Source organism: Chaetura pelagica, unplaced genomic scaffold, assembly GCF_000747805.2.
Source record: "Chaetura pelagica isolate M959 unplaced genomic scaffold, ChaPel_1.0 scaffold31, whole genome shotgun sequence".
Lineage (NCBI taxonomy): Eukaryota > Metazoa > Chordata > Aves > Apodiformes > Apodidae > Chaetura > Chaetura pelagica.
The window spans coordinates 963,924-972,538 of record NW_009952481.1 but is presented as its reverse complement, the minus strand read 5'-3'; positions in this window follow the sequence as shown (position 1 = coordinate 972,538).

The following is an 8,615-nucleotide window of genomic DNA, read 5'->3' as shown; positions in this document are numbered from 1 at the left end:
TGGAAAGGTCATTTTCAGAAAAGGGACAGGGAGTGTCATATTTATAAACCTAGTAAGATGTAACGACAATTCTTTAAACACAGAAGACATTTAATTCTTCGGTAAACTTCAATTTAGAAAAATATGTTCCACTGAAATAACATGACAAACCTAAAAAACTGATCTGCAAACATCACATTTATGGAAACAGCATTTTTTTTTTCCCATTTCATGTTTGTATTTCAAGAGAAAAAAAACACAGCTGTAAGTCTACTCATGAGAATCACAAAGGCTGCATAAAGGAGATTAACACTTTCCAAATTCTGTAGATATGAGGCTGCTAAATCTGAATTCTGACTTCATTGATGCTCAGAGGTAACAAAGGAGAAAGATGACTTGCAGATTTATTTTTTTATTACAGTAATTTTGAAGTGGGTTTCTGAAATGTTCCAGGAGCAGCTATGTGAATAAATGGTCAGATGCAGCCAAAATTGCATCAATAAGTAGTACTTTAAAATGAGCTTTGAGAAGACTAAATATTGAACAAAATACATACATTTAGAAACAAAATCTCTCCTTTTAGGAAAACTCTCATAAAAGCACTATCACTCAGACTAAGATATTAACGAACAATGTTGATTCCAGGGATATTGCTGTTAAAGTACAATTTGTGAGAAGATACTTCCTCATCATATTTTATTACCCAAATCTAACTGGGCCTTCACTGAGATGCAGCTGGCTATAATGATGAATGGAAGCACAGGAATGCAACTCCTATAGAGCTTTCAGATACATGCTAACAGAAAAACACTCACACAAGTAAGAAAATACAACTCTTAAGTAGGACTTTCTGTTCTTTGGGGTTGTCTGTTTCAGGCTTTTTTTCCTTTAATTTGGGTGTTGGCTTTTTTACTCCATTTTCTCACTTACACATCTTTACCAGAGTTCCTCCTCTTCACCAGATGCAAAGATTCGGAGAATGCACTCCACTAATCATGCTCTGAAGTTCTGCTAACTCCTACTTTTTTACCTATGTATTCTACCCAAATTTTCCATCACCACAATAGATGGTGGAAAAATGAAAAAAAAAAATTAAAAATTCCACAGTATACATGCACCTACTAATAACACACATTTTTAAAGTAGAATAAACCAAAATGCATTTCATTCTGAGAGTGAAAGTAAAACATGCACCAGATAAAACAATTTGTCAAAAGTCAGGCAGCATTTGTGTAGCAGTGGCACCCTCCCTTCTGCATCAGAACTCACAAGAGTGCTGCTCAGTGCACCTGCTCAGTGCTCATCTGAATAGGTATGTGCCTACCTATGTGTAATTAAAAAAGCTTCCAATAAAAAGCAAACCTTGTATTTTATCTAATCTTGTGTAGTTATCAAAGCCTCAAGTCACATGCTTATGCTTTAGTTGTAAGAAGCTAGTTAGTTTTAAGGTAGTTGTTTCGTATTATTAATTATTTTTACAAAAAAGTATTGGGCAGAAGGTCAACATGGAACATAAACAACTTACATGATTTTTCAGTATGTGCCCCCAGACTAGTCAGCCATCAATTCTCAAACCACCCTGTAAACCTCCTGAACAACATCCTTTTCCGTAGTGTTTGGGTTTGTATGGATATAAACAGTTGGAAAACAGCAGCTTTTCACTCTATTTCACTTCTTCCCACTTTAAAGATAAAAACTCTACCTGATATCAAGCATCTCTTCTATGTTACTGGGGAAAACTTTGGAGATTGCTAGGTAATTGGTATAGCATGCATGAAGATCATGAGATCGGGCAAATAAGTGATGTAGTTCTTTCTGGGAAGGCTACAGTTGATGTAGCTTCCTTATTTACTGTAATTATGATGAGAGGTGTGTTTCTTCACACCTCATCTACACTGGACAGGCTCAAAAAAAATTAATAAAAAAAATCCTGAAACTAAGCGTTGCATTAATCTCAAAAGGAGTTGGGGGTGGTGGTGAGGGAAGTAAAAAACCCAAAGAACATTTATGACAAAGACTTAAAACATTTGTATCGAGAAGGTGATAAGAGATTTTGGTGCTTCAACAGTTTCTAAGTCAAATGACAGGGACACGGGGTAAGCAGAATACTACAATGTTGTGGAAACACAGCACTGCTTAAACACTTAAGAAGCTATTTATACCAACCCAAATGAAAGAACAATCTGTTGTCAAATATAAATAGAAACCACAAGATATTAAAGCAGTAATTTTATTCACTGCTCTGTAGAAGAAATGTGCTGACATTCGTTGACCGATCTGAACCACAGCAGCAAAGACAAAGAAACCACCCACAAAACCAAATTCAGAGATATCGGAGACAAAAACCTTAAAGATAGATATGAATGAAGTTCTTTAAAGTACTAATAGTGCCCAGCTCCTACATATACCTTAATGCTAAGAACGCAAATAATAAATTTCTAAATAGCCTTTTGTTAAAATTTTTCGTTCATTAAAAATGTTGTTCCCATTTTCACGAAATGAAAAGTGAAATATTGAAAGCACACAGCATTTTAGTAGATCTGAGAAATCTTAAGACTGTAAAAACAGTAAAACATTGGGAAGCAAAGCAAATGTTACACAAGCGTTATTAATTTCATAGAATCATAGAATGGTTACGGTTGAAGGGACCTTAAAGATCATCAGGTTCCAAACTCCCTGCCATAAGCAGGGACACCTCACACTGGACCAGGCTGCACAAAGCCTCATACAACCTGGCCTTGAACACCTCCAGGGAGGAGGCATCCACAGCCTCCCTGGGCAACCTATTCCAGAGCCTTCCTACCCTCATGGTAAAGAATTTCTTCCAGATATCTAATCTAAATTTCCACTCTTTCAGTTTAAAACCCTTGTCTTGTCACTACCCTCTCTGGCAGAAAGCCACTTTCCAGTTTTCCTGTAGTTCCTTCAGGTACTAGAAGGCGCTATTAGATCTCCTCAGAGCCCTCTCTTCTCCAGGCTGAACAGCCCCACTGTCTCAGCCTGTCATTGTCTTCATGGACCTTCTCTGGACCCTCTGCAACAGCACCATGTCTTTCCTGTGATGAGGGCTCCAGAGCTATACACAGTATTCCAGCTGAGGTCTCACCAGAGCAGAGGAGCAGAATGACCTTCCTTGCTCTGCTGGCCACACTTCTTGTGATGCAGCCCAGGATGCAGTTGGCCCTCTGGGCTCCAGCGCACAGTGGTGGCTCATGTTAAGTTTCTCATCTATCATCACCCCCAGGTCCTTCTCCTCAGGACTGCACTCTATCCACTCTCCTCCCAGCCTGTATTTGTGCCTGGGGTTGCACTAACCCAGGTGACCTTGAACTTGGGCCTTGTTGAAGTTCATGAAGTTGGTATCGGCCCACCTCTCCAGCCTGTCAAGGTCCCTTTGGATGGCATCCCTTCCCTCTAGGTTGCGAACTACTCCACAGAGCTTGGTATCATCAGCAAACTTGCTGAGAATACACTTAATCCCACTGTCCATGTCTCCAACAAAGATGTTAAACAGCACTGGTCCCAGTACTGACCTCTGAGGAACACCATGTGCCTCCACTTGGACATTGAACCACTGACCACAACCCTCTGGGTGTGGCCATCCAGCCAGTTACTTATCTACCGAGTGGTCCATCTGGTAAATCCATGTCTTATCAGTTTGGAAACCAGGATGTGGTGTGGGACAGTGTCAACTGCCTTGTACAAATCCAGGTAGATGACGTCAGTTGCTCTGCCACCATCCACCATCTCTGTAGTCTTGCTGTATAAGGCCACCAGTTCAGTGCGCTACACAATTCCATAACAACAGTCAAGTAAAGCACAAGTGCAGACAGGAAAGCTATGCATTTGCCTTAATTTTGGAGTGCAAATACTCAAAACCTCTAACTCTCTTACTTTTGAAACTACTTGTCCTAAATGTTAGCAGGCTACCATAATTGATCACTTCCCCTTTCGTGTCCATATATTAAAAAACAAAACAAAAAAAAACAAGCCAAAAACAAACAAACAAAAAAAACCCACAGCAAAACAATATACTTTAATAATCATGCAACAGAAAGTTTCTCAGCAAGACAAGATCTCTCTCCAGCTGTTTTTCAAGTTGCCCCTTCGCTTCAGAAGAATGGAAAAAATATTAGTAATTACCTTCTTGCTTCTATTATGGCATCTGTTACAGATCCATAAACAAGAGAGCAAAAAAACCAGCTATAGGTCTGTGTGATCTGCTCTAACACAAGCATCCCGCTACAATTACCCATGACAATGAGGGCATGCTGCAAAGTGCGGGTGAAAGGTGCCCACATATTTTTATTTAACTATTTTCACAATGGTGTTTTTACAGCACAGTGGAGCCTCACTTAATATATTCAAGGCAGACCACATATTGCAAAAGTACACAAAGAACTTTAAGACTTTCTGTAACAGTCTTGCCACTAGTGTGGAAGACCTGCCTCTAAGCCACCAAAAAAGTATACACCAGCTACCATCCCTGCAGTGGTTCCCTACTATCTCGATGTAAGCACTCCAAAAGGGAATTTTTCCCCTCCCTCCCCCCCTACTTGAACCCTTAGTATGAGAAAGGTGTGCCACATCCCTCCCTGTGCTTCTTCCATACTGATGGAAGAAAGCTGGAAACAGCATGGTCATCAAATCTCAAGCTGAATTTGGAAACAAAATTCACCCAGACTTTGACTGTCCCACAAATAACATTTAAAAATGCCTGACATTTTTGTGGGCTGCTAACTGCAAATAGCATCCTGAGATGTTTGCCCTCTATGCAATGCATTGTGATTTGCCATGTGGGCACACGGAATAAGCTATAACATGGTTTAAAGCGATGCAAGCATAGTAAGAAAAGTGATACAGTTCAGATCTTGTGAAGTTAAATGGAACTTCTCTATCTTTTATTTTTACCTACATGATGGAAATCATGGACAGTGGAGGCAAAAAAGGAAAAGGGTGTTTTTTCAGGTAACACTAGCCAATGTTGTGAAACTCACTCTGACAGAGGAAAAAAAAAGCTAGTTTTCTCAGCTACTTTATCCATATCTGTCTCATGCTTTAGCTAGAAGACTCAACATCTACAAAATAGAGAGAATTGGCTGTACCAGAAAAGCTAATAAATCAAAGTTGTATTTCGTAATGCACATTTATGAATAATAAACACAAGTACCAATGTTGGAGTCGGGTACATTTCAGTTAATTAAAAAGTTAATTAAAGAGTGTACAGCATTGGAAAGTGAAGACTGCTGCCGTCAAGAAGGAAGAAATCAAGACATAAACACTGGAACAGCACCTGACCATCAACAGTTGGTACTTTTGTATCTTCTCAAAGCTTATGTGAACAAGCTCTGAAAAGCTCCTAATAGCCACTGCAGGCTCAGAGCTACAGAAATCCAAGAAAACGCACATCCCTTGAAGGAAGGACATAAAAAGGAGCTGACTACAGATAAGGCACTGTGAGACATGGCTCTCAACTAGGCAAGTTCTAAACTGCTTAGGCCTTCACAACAGCCAAGAGGATAAGGCAATTCAGTTACAGGGGTAACCAAAGAACTCAGCAGCAAACAAAGCATGAATTACAGAAGACTTTTACAGTGCCCAGAGCTTTGGGAGGTATGTGAGCTTCTGTAATCCAGCTTGGAATACCTGTAAAATAGACAGACACAAAGATGAATTATGCTAAAGGCACACAATACTTGTACTGCAGTTAATATACAGCCATGACTGGACTCAATGCAAGAATTCCTACTTAAATGCACCAGCCTGGTCCAATTGTCCTGTCTGGCCTTAAGAAGTTACAGGCTTGATTTCAGTAGTCTAATTAAACCAATCCGCCTCATCCCACTGCTAATTCCTTCCAGATGACTGCGATGGGAGTTGCACGAGTGGTGAGCCTGTTCTCCTTTTCCTTTCCTGTTCTGAGCAGCTAATACAACATAAGGCAAAAACCTGAGTACTCAGAATCCCAGTTATTAATTGCAATTTTGTAATCAACAGAAGAATGACATATGACCTTAAGCAGACAAACGCAACAAGTCTAACCTGCACCTGCATGTTTTTTTCTTACTTTACTAACATTGTGCCCAACATTCAAACCAGGGACACTTTTTCCAGAGTTGATCATCCTTTCACCAAGCTGGTTTTCTAAAGAAAATTACTGTCTCAAAAGATTGATCAGATCTTAAAAGATGGGGTACAGCCAGGCTGAGCGGCCCAGAAGTTAAAAACAAACAAGACCAACAACAAAAAACCCCAGAAACAGCAAGCCACAGACTTTTCATAACCATCTTTAACCAGGCTAATCTTGTGCACAGAAAGTTCACAAACACACATAATGCACTTACATAAAATGCCTTTCATAAACATTATTATGCATAATTTGTAAAAAGACAGAGCATCAAAAGCTCCATAGATTAAAACCCTACTATACCAGCCATCCTAAAAATATGTAAGAGAACAACATGGTGTGTTCTGGAAAAACACAGGCAAGCTTCAAACAACCCTCAAACTACAGCAGCAAAGACCAAATTAAAAGCAAGCAGAGAAAAGCAGATCAGCTCTACAAGCAGCAAAGCACTCCCCAAGCCTTGCTGGATGAAAAAGCCAAGAAGCAGGACCCAAAGCAGTAGCAACAGGGCTTTAACAGCCTCCCTGCATCTATTAGCTTTGAAATACTTAACAGCACTGGCCTCTCGCATGGAAACAGTATAGTTTACAGTCTGCAAGTTTAGACTTAGTGAAGGTCTGACTTGTATGCTAAGTCAAGTTTGTCAAGCCATCACTAATAGGAACCTGTTTAAAACAAGGCAATACCAATATAATTTCACATGTTTGTAATGAAGAGGCCAGTGTAACTAGAAGCATATGGCTGAGGCACTGTTTACGGCTGAGGCATTGTTCATGGTGATTCTCTACTTTGCCAGTCATATACTTCACATTAATCAACATATAGTTCAGTTCTCTAGGGAAACAAAAAAAATATTAGAATATTCATTCAAGTTATTGAAAACATGAGCCCTGTGGAAAACTATAGGATTCACTTAACACAGTAAATCAAAACAGTGTATTACTAGTACAGAATTAGGGTAACAATTTAAAATACTTAAACTAATTGCTTATATAACTACTGTAACAGCTGGAAAAACAAACATTTGTGCTCAGTGTGGAAATCAAGTTATCATCTAGCTTAGTTAATGTCTTGTTGAGACCTTTTAACTTTTTACTTTTGCTTTCTCTTTAATACAAAGCTAATACTTACCATGTATATTATTACTGGTCAGTCAGTCATAGTTTCTCTTGACAAAACTCAGAAACTCTCACTTTTTCAGTAAGGGGTTCACAACTAAATTTGAAGCAGCCTTTTATTCAACTGCAACCAGTGTGACAATGTTCTTTTTGGTTGATTTTTTTTTAAACAGGGGCTATACAGAGCTAGAAATTTTTCGTTGTACAAAAACTTATTTCCCATCTGACCTGAGAGCCTCTTTTACAATATAATACAGGTGAAGTAGCTATACTGCTACTATAGGTCTCATGGAATCAGCAGATGGCTGAAAACATCTCATAATGACAGTTATCTATCAAATTCAGAGTAAAAAACTTTAAACACACAACACCTAAAAATTACCACTCCACCATTTAAATGTTGTGTATGTTTTTTCACATCAAAATAGTACAGTATGCTATATAACACAAAAAAAAGTTACTAAACCCATTATTAGAATTTTTTAAATCCTGATTCTGTAAATTGCATAAACAGATAACACTGCCTACAGTAATAATTGTGTCATGTGTTTGAACTGTTAAGGCCTTTGTCCCACATTTTGTTGACGAAAGTTTCACTTGTTTTAATTTTAAACACAGTGTCTCACTAAAGCAATCATGTTCATTTGGAAACAGGGTGGGAGAAGATAAAAGAGCTGGTTTTGTTAAATTAACAAAACCTCAGTGCTTTTCCCAAAAACTAAAATAAACTTGCATATATGATATGTACATGCAGAGATAACTTTCAAGCCATGGTATAACTTTACATAAAAAAATTCTAAATAAAGACCATACCGAGGGAAAAAAGAATTAAAAGGTAGAATTGTTGATACAGCCTCTTACTAAGCTGAACGTTTTATTGATGCTGCTAATATTTGTACTTCCTTTACATTACACAGTTCTCTTTCATCTCATTGATTCTGTCATTTTCCTGCCCACTTGCTCATAAAATGTATGTATTCAGGATAGCCACAGCCCTGGATCTCCTGAAGCAGAGCAGTTATACTACAAGCATCAACTTTATTGTCTTCCCCAGACCAAGCTACCGCCCCAGGGAAGATCATGGCTTCTAGTGGGCCAGTTTGCTCTCTGCATTTTATTCGTCTCTTTGGGAGTGCCTAACTTTAGCTCTCAGCAGGGCACGGTTAACTACACATTAGGGCAGGGAACGAGTTCCTATTTGAGACAAAATTAGTTTACAGCAGATGTTAGCACGGCTTCCTTCTTGTATCCCCCATGTATCTGACGGCACTGGCGGCTGCACAGAGCAATTTAACAAGGAAAAGGGAGATGAGCGCCTTCTGGTCTTACAGCAGCGAGCTCAGGGCACGCACAATGGCCAGCCGGCCTAGAACGAGCTGCGATACACGAGG